The following is a 15,367-nucleotide window of genomic DNA, read 5'->3' as shown; positions in this document are numbered from 1 at the left end:
TAAAGAGTAAGTGTACGTGAGGCAAAATAACAGAAAATGACAGCAAAAAAATAGCCTTCAGAGAGAGTCGAACTCTCGACCTCCAGTTTACTAGACTGGCGCTCTAACCAACTGAGCTATGAAGGCTCCACGTTAAATGATTTGAAATATTCAATATTTATATCTAGACTTATTCTTCCGTGATCTATGGGCAAGTATATACAAGTGCATACAGATAGACAGAGGAAAATTAACATTCTAGACGTTATGCAGTTGCTTCTGTTTTACTTTTCCTAAGTATGAGACGACACGGTCGATTTTATGTTCATACATCGATTTGTCTTTCTATCGTATCATCTTATCATATTTGTTGTTTCGGTCTATTGACATATTTATTGATAGATGAAGTTGCAAAACAGTTTTTTGTCAATTACCTGTTTGTCATGACGCTAAATAACCAAAAAGATGTACTTATCTTTTCGAAGTCGAAAGTAACCACTAGATATAAGTATACAATTCTGATGTCTGAAACTATTCTGTCGCCATAGCTCAGTCGGTTGACGGCCAGCCACGGAATCTGACAATGGCTTTTTTAATTGAGAGATAGTTTTTAAACGTGATGAAAAGACCCTTCTATCCTTTAAAAATCCAATCCCTTTGAGTATGAATGAATCCGTTTCGTTTACTTCTTGGACTATTTACTCAAGTAATCTTCCACCATTTTTGCTACATATCTTGATAATGTCATGGAAAAGGTAGTAACTTATTACTATAAATAACTTTAAATATTGAAGAACCTATTTTCTACCTAAGTACGATGTCAGATAAAATCACTTTTATATTTAGTAAGGGACTTCATTCGTGGGTACCGGACTGGTTTCCTGTTGTCCTGTTACATGGCAGTTCGTCTGAAGACCACAATTATTCATTATTGCTCGTTACTTTGTAATAGTGTTGTCAAATAGAAAATATTGCACCAGCCAGCCAGAGCCGTAAGTTAGAACTTGTTTAATAGGAGGCATTATAATGTGCGAGGGTCTGGGGCACAAACAGAGCCAAGATGTTGAGCAGTTTCCCCATGAGATATTTTGACTTGGTTTCAGAAAAAAACTGTCAAACCTCATATTAATTGAAACTGCTCTCTACATAACTGATAATATTTTTATCATATCAAATTCACATTCTGATATAAAGTTTGGTGAAGATATTTTGAGCATTAAGCATCATGTGTCAAAGTCTTAATTTCGTTCTTACTAACTTGCTGTATTTTCTGGTTTTCTCGTATCCGGAGAAATGATTTGCTAGTGTTCGAGCTTGGACATAAGTCTTCACAAGGTCACAGTTTTTAGATTTAAGTTCTATGGACAGCAATCTTACCCAAGTAAGAACTGTTTTATATTAAATTTTTAATGCATTTGGAACTCACTGAACTGCATATGGATATCTAAAAAGTGAAATGTGTATATTTTTAGAGATAATATCGAATCAAACATTTTGACAAAAGGATCTATAAATGTATAGATGAACGTAAAAAAAAACATTGATTAACTACATTGTATGCATCCTGAATTTCTCAAAGTTTCAGCCACAAAATTCCACGGATTCGTTTTCTTCAAGTTCAGTAAAATTTCAATAACATGTGCAGTCTCGGTATATAAAGTGACAAAAGCGTAACGTCATGCTTTCATTTATCATATTTTTTCAAAATGAAATTTGCAAAAACGATTTGGTGACATTTTTTCATATCATTAAACCAAAAAAAGTTCACAGCGATAACATATAACTTAAAACAAATTATGTTGACGAAACTATGAGAAATCACAACTTTAATCGAATAAAATGCATTTTTTTCGTCGCTTTTTAATTCTAAATTTATAGATTCTCTATTTGAGACATACAATAATGCGATGTGTTTTTTCTGGATTTACCTTCTTCAGAAACGCTCAGATCTAAACATTTGAAAGCCTTTGGATGTAAAAATACATATAAATACACAGAAACGTAAGGAGTTACGTGACCAAAATTAACAAAGAGAATAGTTAAATTCATCTAAGGTTAACTTTGCCTGAGTTTCTTATGCATTCTTATTGAATTCATATTCTGAAAACTATGAACATGTGTGTAAATTTACGGATACAATTGGTAAGAAACGTTTCCTTCTCTTCTTGTTACACTAAAGCAATCAGGTTACATTTACATTGATATCAAGCTGAAATTTCACTCATTTGACTGATAGGTTTACAAGTTATGGTATTTTTTCTCTTACCCAATAAAACATCAATCCAGAATTATCATAGCAATAACCCTCTTTTTGTTGGTAAATTGATGTATTTAAAATATACGCTATTGTGCTAAACTGATTAAAGTCTTTTGGAAACCATACGTCTGATAACACATTTCCCGACAGACTATCTGTTAACGAATATAAAACGAAGACCCATTACTCACTTCGGTAGATCAATTACGATGAAAAAGGTAGGTATTGAAATTGGTCAAAACGTCTAAAAACTGTCAAAAGGGGGTACAATTGTGGGTAAAATAAAATGACTGAAGTATGCTGTGAACATCAACATATATAAGTAACAATAATTTCCCTGTCACGTAGTCTAACAAGGATTAACTGTCTTCTCATTTAAAATAGGTAAAACCAATTCTGAGTACCATGATTGATCTGAATGATCTTGAAGATAGTATAGAGCTGATAGTCGATTTTTTTTAATTGCAGAATGATTTGTTGATTGTTTTCAGCGAAACTACAATAAATAACAATCGGAGCGTTTAAGAGCTGATTGTCGAAGAAAAAAAATAAAAGATATTGCAGAACGATTTGTTGATTGTTTTCAGTGGATCTTCGATAATTTTATAATCAACAATTGGAGTGTTCAGAATTATAAATTAACAGGTACCTAAATAAACTTACACTTACGGATGACTACTAATTCCAAAGAAAGTCACGTGAAGATAGTTATTAAAAGATGTGGTATGAGTGCCAATGAGACAACTCTCCATCCAAGTCACAATTTGTAAAAGTAAACCATTATAGGTCAAAGTACGGCTTTCAACACGGAGCCTTGGCTCACACCGAACAGCAAGCTATAAAGGGCCCCAAAATTACTAGTGTAAAACCATTCAAACAGGAAAACCAACGGTCTAATCTATATAAAAACGAGAAACGAGAAACACTTATGAACCACATCAACAACCAAAGTAGGTTTTACTGCAAGATAGCAATAGCACCGTAGGAAAATGATACCAGTTTAGAGCCGTGAGATTCGTAAAACAGATATCTGGAAGTAAGCAACTTTCATGCTGCCGACACAAAATTGGTCAAAATGGCAGATGCGTGGGTGATGGGATGATGATACATGACTACACAGCGAATCTTCTTACAGACGATTAGGGCGATGACATGCGTGCACAGATCCATAAAGAGAGGAAATGCAAAGCAGAGAAAACTTTAAAAGAAACGTCCCACGCCGTATAGTAGAGCGTCTACAACTACAACGCCTTCTATTGGACACTAGGCTAGTGAGGAATCGGATATGTGGCATGGAGTATGTCACAACTGTTTCAACCATGGTCACTGGCTTTTTGAATTTTCAGATAAGAAACTTAAGTTCCGTACTGTTTTATCGATTTTAGTAGCTTTTGTTTAGATTTTATGCATGATAAAATATTTCAGGTGAATTAAAATCACCTAACTGGCAAGTCTTCAGAAGGGATTTATAATGATGATAGTATTTGTTTCCTTGGGCATGAACTTCTCAACAGACGCATAGCCAGTGGTTTAATCACACTTGTAAGAAACTTGAAAAAAATAATACACAAATGGGGAGATATAGGGAGGAGCAAATATATATTTTTTAGTGATAAAAAGGCGATTTGTATTCAATTTGAATTACAACCATAAAATGTGGTTTTGAGAAATAATTAATCAGTAAGGGATAACGGAGATTTCTTTACGTGTGAATTTACAAAATTGATCAAAAAAGTTAGTGGATGATTTACAATGAGTGATTAATCCCTTGCAGATTGAAAAAAGTTGCATTTTGGACTGTAGACATATCATTCAATGTTATCATCAGTTTAAATTTAAGAAGACGATAGTTCAGTGGAAAGGGAATTTGTTTTGGCTTGAAATAGAGAATGTGTTTAGATATGACATGAAGAGTGCATATCACCATTTAGAATGATAGAGGAAAATAAAACTTATTTAGGGTTCAGCTGTGATTTTAAAGGGGTAATAGAAAGTATTTTGTTTGTTATGTTCTAACATTTGGTTATGTGCCAAATTGGTCTGTGACTCATAAGATCTTCTGAATGACTGTTTTCTATAAACATGCCTTAATAACTTATTGTTCAGACTTTTCAGATGATGTTAAGATCGAAATGATCGTTTAAGACTTAATTTCATTTACTAGTGATAGTCTGAACAGATATTGATTGACTGCAAGCGAATTGTCTGAAAATCACTGAATTTACCGCAGTTTATACGTCTAAAAATTAACAGAAAGACCGGAAATAGCTTAATAATTTTGAGTTGTTCAGATGAAAATTGAATTACAGAGTACTCTAGATAGTTTGACAGTATCGAAAGGTGATAAAAGTTCAACATGGTGTGAAATTGAACCAGTAAGCTTGTTGTTTGCAAGGTTATCATAAAGTTGTCCGTTGATGGGGCGAATGATTCCACCGTTGTGCCATTGTGGTATTGTGTGCCTTATTAAGTGTTATTGCATGATACTTTTGGAAAGGAGAAGGTATTATTATGCCACTTTTTTGTGGCATAATAATACCTTCACATCCTTTGAATTCGAAAATCAAAAAGTATTACAAATCTACCGAATTACATCCTTTAGATGTTCATAAGACACTTGTCTGTCGGACATCAGTATTACATTTCTGAATTTGGTCTTGCATATTGGTATTAGGCTTTAAAAGATGTTAATGTGTGAAAAATATTTTTCGGGTAAAGCTCTTGCTCATATATATGTTGACCAAAACCATGCATGGCCATTATTTTTAAAGGAATGAAACATGACCGATTGTAACAACATCCCTAGAAGAGAGTGTTATTTGAAAGGATCATCCTTTGCACAATTTGGTAAATAGTTTTTATTTCAAGATTCATGATGCCAGAAATGACAGTACTGTTAAGAAATAATAATATGCCTTTATGAAAAGTGAAAAATTTTCGAACGCGCATAGTTTAACTTCTTTACCTGCTTCGCTGTTCATCTGTTGCTATATTCAGTTCATTTGCTGGATTCAGGTGCTACCTACAGTACAACCAGTAGTGCTTTTTTCCTGTTAAATGCCGTGGGAAATCTAGAGACAATATATTAACTCCGCTGCAAACACTGAAAATTTGATCTTTTCAATGTTTGTCCCGTTTAAGCAAGAACGCTATTAAATATAAATTCACAAGAATATAGTAACAATAAAACAAAATTGAAGTAAAAACAAAATTGAAGTATAATGTTATCATTTCCTTCCAAAACAGCAAACGTCAAGAATAGCAGGCTTTATGAGCTTTGTGTAATATTGATTTAAAATGTTGCTATGCGAATAAATTCCTGTAGTACCAACTTCAATTTATTTTTCTACTAGCTGAATACCTCTAGGGACATGCCAATTTCCGTATATGTATGCAGCTAGATCAGAGAAGTTCAGGACCAAAATATCAAAAGAATCGATTGATATGCACCAAAGATTAACACTTTGGAAATTAAGTTACTAAGCAAATTTAAACGGACCTTATATCGATGTAAACATTGAATGCGAATATATCGAGAAACCTGCAGTTACATGTCCAAAAATCGAGACGACTTATTCTAAAAATTAAAAAAAAACAAGTAAAAATCGTTTAATGGACAACCCACTTCGTAAAATAATGTATCCTTATTTTTTCTAACATGCACAGTCACAACTTTTAAATTGATATATTCACGAAAGACAATATTTCTTTATCGAGAGTTCAATCGAAAAGAGCCGACCGGCTTACTCAAAAACTTGGAAAATATGTAAATTTTAAGAAATTGTAACATGATAAGCACTATGTGGAACACTCCAAAAATTGGTGACTTGTAAGAGCTTAAGATTTTGTATGTACATGATTTTTTCCAATTTTTTTTATCCACATGCAACAAAGATTAACATTTTTTTAAATTTCTCTAATGCAAATATCTCGATCAATAATGAATAATAAAATGATAACACAGTTTAACAAATAGTTTTTCTTTATCAGATACGATTGTCGTTTAGAAATATCGTTTAGAAATATCGTTTAATCAATATCGACACCAGTATTGCTTTACTGTTGATTTTGTCGACTTTTTCATAAGAAGAGTATATTTTCTATTGTTTTGCCATTGAATGAACAAATGACATGCGTGGACAATTAGATCATACAGAGAATGCCTTTGTTCAAAATTTAGTTGAGTCAGCTAAATGTACTACTAAAGCTTCAGTTGTTAAGATCCAGTGCCCAATACTATATTGTTAAGTTTCTGTACAATATTTCAACGGTCGAACGATGTAACAGCAGTTATGGATCTTGCAACGATTTTACTTTGTTATAGCGCTTTTCTGAATTTAGTAAGATATAACGACATTGTTTTTAGATATAACTATTTGATTTTAAGATATCAAATAGTAAAACCGATCAATACAGAGCGGGAGGTGAAGTTTAGTTTGAAAGGGTCAATCGTTAGCTTGCACTTTTGTTATGTTATTAGGGTACATGTGCATAGCATATTTAGATTTTCTTCAAATAGGACAAATACAAGCCGATAAGTTTGTTTTAAACAAGATTGATTAATCGATAAATCGATTAGTTATTCTACAGCTAGAGCTGCATACTTAAACGGTTGAAAAAAGTTGCACCATATTCAGAACTTGAATTACATTCTTCAATGCATTGTGGTTTTTGTGTTTTGAAAGGGTCTGTAAACGCCATGGAAGTTGGAAAAGTGATTTGCATAAGAACTGTTGTGTTGCAGATTATATTGACGACAGATTACAAGTGTCTAAGCTTTTAGGTCTTTAATTGTTTAGCTTAATTTTTTTCTATGAAAATTGGTGTAATATTTAGGAACATAAGGTTATAGAGAGGACTCACTAGTTTCCATGGCACATTGTATAACGGAAAATAATTGTCTTATCAAGGAATACTTCGAATAAAATTGAGAATAGAAATGGGGAATATGTCAAAGAGACAACAACCCGACCAAAGAGCAGAAAACAGCCGAAGGCCACCAATGGGTCTTCAACACAGCGAGTAAATCCCGCACCCGGAGGCGGGCTTCAGCTGGTCCCTAAATAAAAATGTGTACTAGTTCAGTTCGAATGAATATTTAGGGCAAAATATTATCGTGTTAAATAATATGGATTATGCACTTCTAGCCCTTCTTTACAAGAGCGAACGACAAATGCATTTAATGTATATCATAATTTTGAAATATAAGTATGGTCAATTTTACATATTTGTTTTTAGTAAAAAGTTTTGTTTAAGGCTATACAAACGCAATCGGAATGACTTTTTCGTTTAGACTCATTTCAGTGTAAACTATTATTTTAGCCGCAGTCTGAAATTCAATTTTCCCTTATGAATTATTTCTTGAATATGCTACTATTTCAAGCTTCATGATATACGATAAGATCGAGAATTTAAGATGAAATATATGACATGTTGCTTTTTGAATCAAAATTATCTAAAAATAATAAAATTGTTTTGCTATGTTGATTTTTTCCACAAGATACGATTAAGACTACAGTTGTAAATGCATCAGATATTTGTCAGATCTATTTCTCTCTCCATGAAATGGCGTAACATGTTAACTATATGTATAATTTGTTTTGTTCAAAAATATATGAAAGGTTTGTATTTTTGTTATTCAAAATATATGAAAATGGTTGGGTACCCAAGCTAAGCTGCTCACCCCTACCACAAAAAGATCGAAGTGCCCCTCTCCCCTTTGAGGTGAGGTCCTATACCTGTGTTTCACCTAGCTTTGAAAAAGATATACAGGTTTCTAAAAAATAGTTTTTCATGATCGGCCACGAATCAATTTACGTATTGATTTATTTTGATGCTAATTATGATTGACGTGCTTTTATTGGTATAGTTTGTGATATTTAATGGTAATTTAAAAAAAAAATTGAATATATTCGGCAGCTCAGAAAATATACAAGCAGCAAGCAAGTGGACATGCTTAATTTGTGTTTTAGTTGTCTTTTTCGGTAAAAAGTGATGCTAATCATAATAACTTTATAGAGAAGACAGAGTAAATCTTTCTTGCAAACTTTAAATATTTAGGTTGACCACTCTTAATAATTAACACCGGATATAGGTACCAACGAAGCAAAGAAACAATGATAGCAAAAAGTATCTATTCTGCTCCTCGTACAGTAAAAAACAATTTATCCACTTTATCTACATGAATTTCTTTGAAAACAATGGTTTATTTCGAAATACAGTGTTGTTCAAGCTTAAATAGGTTGTACTACGAAAATGTCAAATGAATAGCTGAAGGGTAAATGTTTTTTTGACAAGTTTGAACTCGTCACATGCTTCTTTGAACAGGTACCATTAGGATAGAAGAGGATGTGGACAGCTTTTGAGGGAGGTGGGAGGTGGGGGCGGGAGGTCGGAGACAAAAAATAGGTGGGAGAGAAAAAAAAGATTCTAAAAGTGGGAGGTGGGAGATAGGGGGCGGGAGGTGGGAGAAGGGTACCTCCCTGTTCACCCCCTCATAGAACAGTCTTTTCATTTACAGAAAATAAAATAACTGTGCAAGAAGAGTTTCAAGGAGATGATTTGAATTTTAAAGGAACAGAAAGTTAAATGGGGATAATTCTAAATCATCTTAGTAAAACAATAATCCTCACACAAAGTTAATATGTGTTTCCGAATAAATACTTCTTCAAAATATGAAATATCCCCACTCAGTTCTCTACTGGGATCAAACTAAAGAAGCTGATCTGTTTAGGTGAAAAGAAAGTGGCCGAATCCTTACATCCGCCTATTTTGTTTGTTATGGAATAATGCTGCTGAAACTTAGGTTTGAATTTTATTTTTGTGACCGTAAGAATCAAACTATTCTTTCACAAAGAAATCATTACACTATTACGTAAACAATAGTTTAAAGTTACTTGTTACGCTTGCTGCAATATTTCAATAATCAATGGATTCTCAAACTGACACTTGACTGATAAAATGAAAATGCATTGTGCACTTATTCGTCTTCTTTAAATTGACATGGCGAATTTTTCATTTGTAATTTCTGACCAACACACTGGAGCCGTTAATCGAGGTTAAGGTCATCATGTGCAAGAATATGTCACATTTCCAAGCGAGATAACCCAATCTGTTTAAATTGGACAGTAGATAATTAACGATAACTCTTAACTCCTTCCAATAGACGTCGTTGCATTTACTAATCTTGTTAAATACAACAGAGACATGTCTCTGATAAAATTAATTCGCGTCTTCACGGGAGTTATAAATTACGATACTTGAGTAAGTGGTCTTTAAAAGGGCTGTGATATTGAGATCAAAACCGCGTCGAGATTATAAATCAATGTACGAAGGGGAAATTATTTTGAAAAATTAGGGAAAAATCCATAATTTTTGTTAATTGATCTTGAATGACATTTTTTTAACAAACACTCATAAAACGTATCTCATGACTTTTGATGTTCATATATCTTTAAAAAAAATACCATCTAGGAGGTTATATGACATCCTTGTTACCAAGAAATTTAATATTTTCATTAGCACTGACGACGAAATTGGTACCGAACCGTAGATTACGCATTTTAATCACTATTAGTAATGAAATTATATGGCATAATACCAGCTGTGTTTTTATAAACATATAAACACCAGCAAACATATTCTGAGAAGTTTGTCCAGCTTTCTAACAATAGGCTATATATATTCATTCATTTCAGTACAATCATTCATTTATGCCTTGGACAAATAAGTTTGCTTTAAAATGATGCTATATATGTCTTTAGAGAAATAACTTACAAGCTGGATGTTTTTAATTTTTTTAATGTTTTATGTAAAAACGGCTAAACATATCTCAATCATCTTTAGTTAGGTAAGGCGTAAGCAGACAAAAAGGTTCAATAAATCAAATTTAGACAATTAGTGAAAATTAAAGATATAAATTCTAAGACTAAATAATTGAAGAATAAGTCATTCAACAGTTAAAATAAATTTTATTGATATTGATAAGTAGAGCTCTCTCTCTGATTGATAAGTGAAGATTTATCAATTGCAACAACTAAAGACATCATCATGGAGTGAGTTAGGTCGCAAGCGCTTTTATAGTGGGTCTCCCTTTTTATGTGTGTTTAGGAGTAATACTTATTTGAAAGTTTTCTTTCATATTTCAACTTATTTTCACTTATCTAAAATTTTGTAACTGCTATCAGTGCGATTTAATACTAACAGTATTTATATCTGATGTCCCTCTGTCCTTATTTTCAACAGTGCAAGAAAGGCAAAAAATTTGCCTGAATTAAGTCATGGATAAAAATTCACAGGACAATAAGGGACGACACCAAAAGTTCAATGTAGGATAAACAAACTTAATTCACATAGTTTTTTCACTGACCCCAACCCCCTCTTAACCTAATTTGGGAAAAATCAAGTTGATTGACCAATACAGATATATGTAAAATCGATGTCAAATAAACAAAACTTGCAGCACTTTTTACCCCACCCCCAAATATTTGAATTAAGTTTTTTTTTTATCTTACATTGATCTTTTGATGTCGTCCCTAAATCAAAGCTTATTTATACGATTCATAGTTTGTCTGATTAATAAATCGCCTTTAAAAAAAGCATTTTACATTGTTCATGAACAATATATTATAAAAACTTCGGAACAATTTTTCTTGTTTGAGATTTTTTTTCCACACAGCAAGAAAGAACGAAAACTTACGCCGGAAGACGGACAGACGGACCCCGGACATTTGTATACCATAATACGTCCCGTCAAAATTTTGACGGGCGTATAAAAAGAAGATGTGGTATGATTGCCAAAGAGACAACTCTCCACAAGAGATTACACAGAAATTAACAGCTATAGGTCACCGTACGGCCTTCAACAATGAGCAAAGCCCATACCGCATAGTCAGCTATGAAAGGTCCCGAAATGACAAATGTTAAAACAATTCAAACGAGAAAACTAAAGGCCTAATTTATGTACAAAAAAAATGAACGAAAAACAAATATGTAACACACCAACAAGCGACAACCACTAAATTACAGGCACCTGACTTTGGACAGGCACATACATACAGAATTTGGCTGGGTTAAACATGTTAACGAGATCCCAACCCTCCCCTAACCTAGAACAGTGGTGTAACAGTACAACATAAGAACGAACTATAAAAATCAGTTGAAAAAGGTTTAGCTCATCAGATGGATACAAATAAAAATACATCTAACAAAAACACAGGGTGGAAGTGGTCGTACTTGTATATTCCAACAACATAAGGAAACTAAGTACAGATCTTAGAGTACTCGCAATTACTGACAGGTAGTTAAAAGCCACTAACAACCTATTAAAACAAGAGTGCACACGCTGAAATGTCTCGCCTTCTTTACTAATCATTGATATTATGTTGATAGTCCTAAATATAAAGCTTTATTACAACTGTCACATAAACTTAACATTAACCCAGAAAACTAAAAATTGACCAATGAACCATGAAAATGAGGTCAAGGTCAGATGAACCATGCCAGGCAGACATGTACAGCTAACAATTCTTCCATATTACAGATATATTGCTTATAGTTTAAGAAAAACAGACCAAAACACAAAAACTTAACACTGAACCGTGAAAATGAGGTCAAGGTCAAATTAAATCTGAGAGACTGACATATAGATCATAAAATATTTCCATACACCAAATATAGTTGACTTATTGCATATAGTATTAGATAAAAAGACCAAAATTCAAAAACTTTACTTTGACCACTGAACCATGAAAATGAGGTCAAGGTCAGATGACACCTACCAGCTAGACATGTACACCTTACAATCATTCCATACACCAAATATAGTAGACCTATTGCATATATACAGTATATGAAAAACAGACAAGTCAGGAATTTGATGTTCAGTAGTTGTCGTTTGTTGATGTGGTTCATAAGTGTTTCTCGTTTCTCGTTTTTTATATAGATTAGACCGTTGGTTTTCCCGTTTGAATGGTTTTACACTAGTAATTTTGGGGGCCCTTTATAGCTTACTGTTCGGTGTGAGCCAAGGCTCCGTGTTGAAGACCGTACTGTGACCTATAATGGTTTACTTTTATAAATTTTGACTTGGATGGAGAGTTGTCTCATTGGCACTCATACCACATCTTCTTATATCTAAAAACACAAAAACTTAACTATAACCACTGAACCATGAAAATGAGCTCAAGGTCAGATGACACCTGCCAGTTGGACATGTACACCTTACAGTCCTTCATTACACCAAATATACTAGACATATTGCTTATAGTATCTAAGATATGGACTTGACCACCAAAACTTAACCTTGTTCACTGATCCATGAAATGAGGTCGAGGTCAAGTGATAACTGTCTGACGGGCATGAGGACCTTGCAACGTACGCGCATACCAAATATAGTTATCCTATTACTTATAATAAGAGAGAATTTAACATTACAAAATATCTTAACTTTTTTTTCAAGTAGTCACTGAACAATGAAAATGAGGTCAAGGACATTGGACATGTGACTGACGAAAACTTCGTAACATAAGGCATCTATATACAAAGTATGAAGCATCCAGGTCTTCCACCTTCTACAATATAAAGCTTTTAAGAAGTTAGCTAACGCCGCCGCCGCCGCCGCCGCCGCCGCCGCCGCCGGATTACTACCCCTATGTCGAGCTTTCTGCGACAAAAGTCGCAGGCTCGACAATAAAATTAAGAAGATATGGTTTGTATAGGTATAATTACCTTTGATATTTCTTTTACTTTATAAGATATCTATTTAATATTTTAAAATATTTTGAAAGTTGAACGAATATAACAACAACTTACTAGTACCATAACTATTTTATTTACAATTAACTTTTCCATATTTCAGAACTTAACATTATTGAACGAGAATACAGAAGTGTTGGATGATTCAGACGTAAGCCCGTCACCCAAAAAGGCCAAACAAACAACTTCCGATGGGAAAAGGATTAAAGTTAAGCTTGAAGAACAATTATTGAAAGCTTAAGGGCATACGTTACAGTTACAGGGGAGGTAATGACGTTGCTAACGTGAAATGTTATTTTCGCGACGTCAAACTGTGACATATCGGGTAAAGATGCATTTTTCGACTGATTTTTATCATTCAAACTGATTTAACTTTTAAACGAGTTCATGGACCCCTATTTTTTAAAATGACATTCGGTTTGATTACGTATGAAGATTAATTATAATATACCAAATTTCATGAAAAAGTCAATGATGCAATTTTTTTTAAATTTGATAAATATACAGCAAAAATGACGTTTTTTTTTTATATTCATGAACATTTGATAAATTTAGTTATTTCTAAACAAAATATTTCATAAATTTATAGGATACTTATATAAAAGAGAACTTATAAATAATTTAACAAAAAACAGCTTGTGTTTATCTTTTAAAACAAAAAAGTTATGCATTTCTGTCGGGAGGAAAAATACGTCCACAAATCCGAATTTTGAGCAAATATCTGAAATTTCGACCTCATTTTACTCAAAAAGTAGCACATGAAGGTATATTTTTTATTACATATTTCATTTAAGCAGGTATAAAAAAAAGCCTATATATCTTAAAGGGAAAAATATTCACCGTCAGAAATAAACTGTTGGATAGGCCCTTAAGTTCTACTGGAGAAGAAGAGACAGCGGACTATTGTTTCGGAAAGTTGGTGGGGAAATCACTCTCGACAATGCCTAACAAGAGGACAAAGATGATGTTAAAACATAAGATACAAAATCTGATGTATGAGACACAGTTAATGTGTATGTCTGCAGAGGTGCCAAACAACCAACTGTATCCAAACCAATCGTCCTTCAATTTCAATCCTTACCAGTCATATGTTAATGAAGCACCTTTGTCAACTTTAATCAAGAAAACTCCATCTAAAACACAACCACAGTATTAGGCACTTGCCAATCAAACCCCTCCTGGAAGTCTTTATAACCCACAGTTTCAGTACCAACGACAGTACCAATCTTCCAGTTGCTCCATGAGTGGTGAACCGAATGACACCAGTGGACCAAACGTATATACGGAACTTTAGATATTTGCTTATGAAATTCATGTTTTTTGTCTTTTTTGTTTTCTTAAATTTTGCCTTTTGCTGAAATATCAAGACTTTAGTCTTCGAAATGAACATGAAGTTTAGTAAAAGTTGTGAAATTATTGCATGGTTAAGGATTAGCTGTCAAGAGATATTTTTCTTGTAAATGATCATTTCCAATATTGTATTAAGTAGTAGTATCAAAAAATTGTAAGACCACAACTGACCATAAAATTAAAATTGTTCTTATTTTAGATTATAGAAAATTACAAAATATTAGTACAAATCTATTATACATAAAACCAATACCAAAACAACCTAATTGCAGACCTGGGAATAAAAGTGTAATAAAATATTTCGGTGCAGTTTTTAAATATCTTTATTACGGAAGCAATTATAGTCCGCAATATAAAAGAAAGGATATCCAAACATACATTTGACAAAAACCAAGGAACAAGAATTGATTGTAGTTCTTCATCTCAAAAGCTTATGATGTCTTCATGATAGAGCTAAGAATCTTGTCTTCTAGTCAGTGTAAGTGATCATTTTACATTTCAAACTGTTATTATGAAAAGTGGGGAAAACAAACTGTCCCAAGTCAGGAGGCTCTTATTCAGTGGTTGTCGTTTGTTGATGTATTTCATCTTTTAGTACTGTGAATTTTGGATGTTATAAAGTCAACCTGTAGCCCTGATATAGCGAGATGATGTATCAAATACTCTTGTTTTATACGTTTTCAAGACAAAATATTCAACTCAAACACGCCCTAACATAAAAAAGTGCACTCGATTTTCTCTTTTCGATACAATTGTTACCCATTTTTTGGATTTTTTTCTTGAGTCACATAATGGAAGGGCAGACACGAAAATTACTGAACGAATAGATTGATATTTTCTCCGTCCGTTGTTATTTTTTTTTTTTTTTAAATCGGAGGTTATGCATTTTCTACATCCAACTTGATAGATACCCATATCTAATTGTTCTGCTTAACTATGTAATAGACAAATTGAAAACTTATGCAAATGGTGTTTTTAAAATAAAATACTTCGTAATTGAGCAGAAAATTGTCATTTTATTTGTTT

At 33.0% G+C, this 15,367-nt stretch overlaps 1 non-coding gene across 1 annotated transcript; it reads right to left on the bottom strand.

Moving 5' to 3' along the window:
* Window positions 1-52: 52 nt before the first annotated feature.
* On the bottom strand, window positions 53-126 carry Trnat-agu (transfer RNA threonine (anticodon AGU)). Its single transcript has one exon. It is a non-coding gene; the product is annotated as a tRNA-Thr (tRNA).
* Between the last annotated feature and the right edge of the window lie 15,241 nt (window positions 127-15,367).

The sequence above is a fragment of the Mytilus californianus genome, unplaced genomic scaffold, assembly GCF_021869535.1.
Source record: "Mytilus californianus isolate M0D057914Y unplaced genomic scaffold, xbMytCali1.0.p SCAF_5, whole genome shotgun sequence".
Taxonomy (NCBI): Eukaryota; Metazoa; Mollusca; class Bivalvia; order Mytilida; family Mytilidae; genus Mytilus; species Mytilus californianus.
This window is presented reverse-complemented; position numbering and strand designations above follow the sequence as displayed.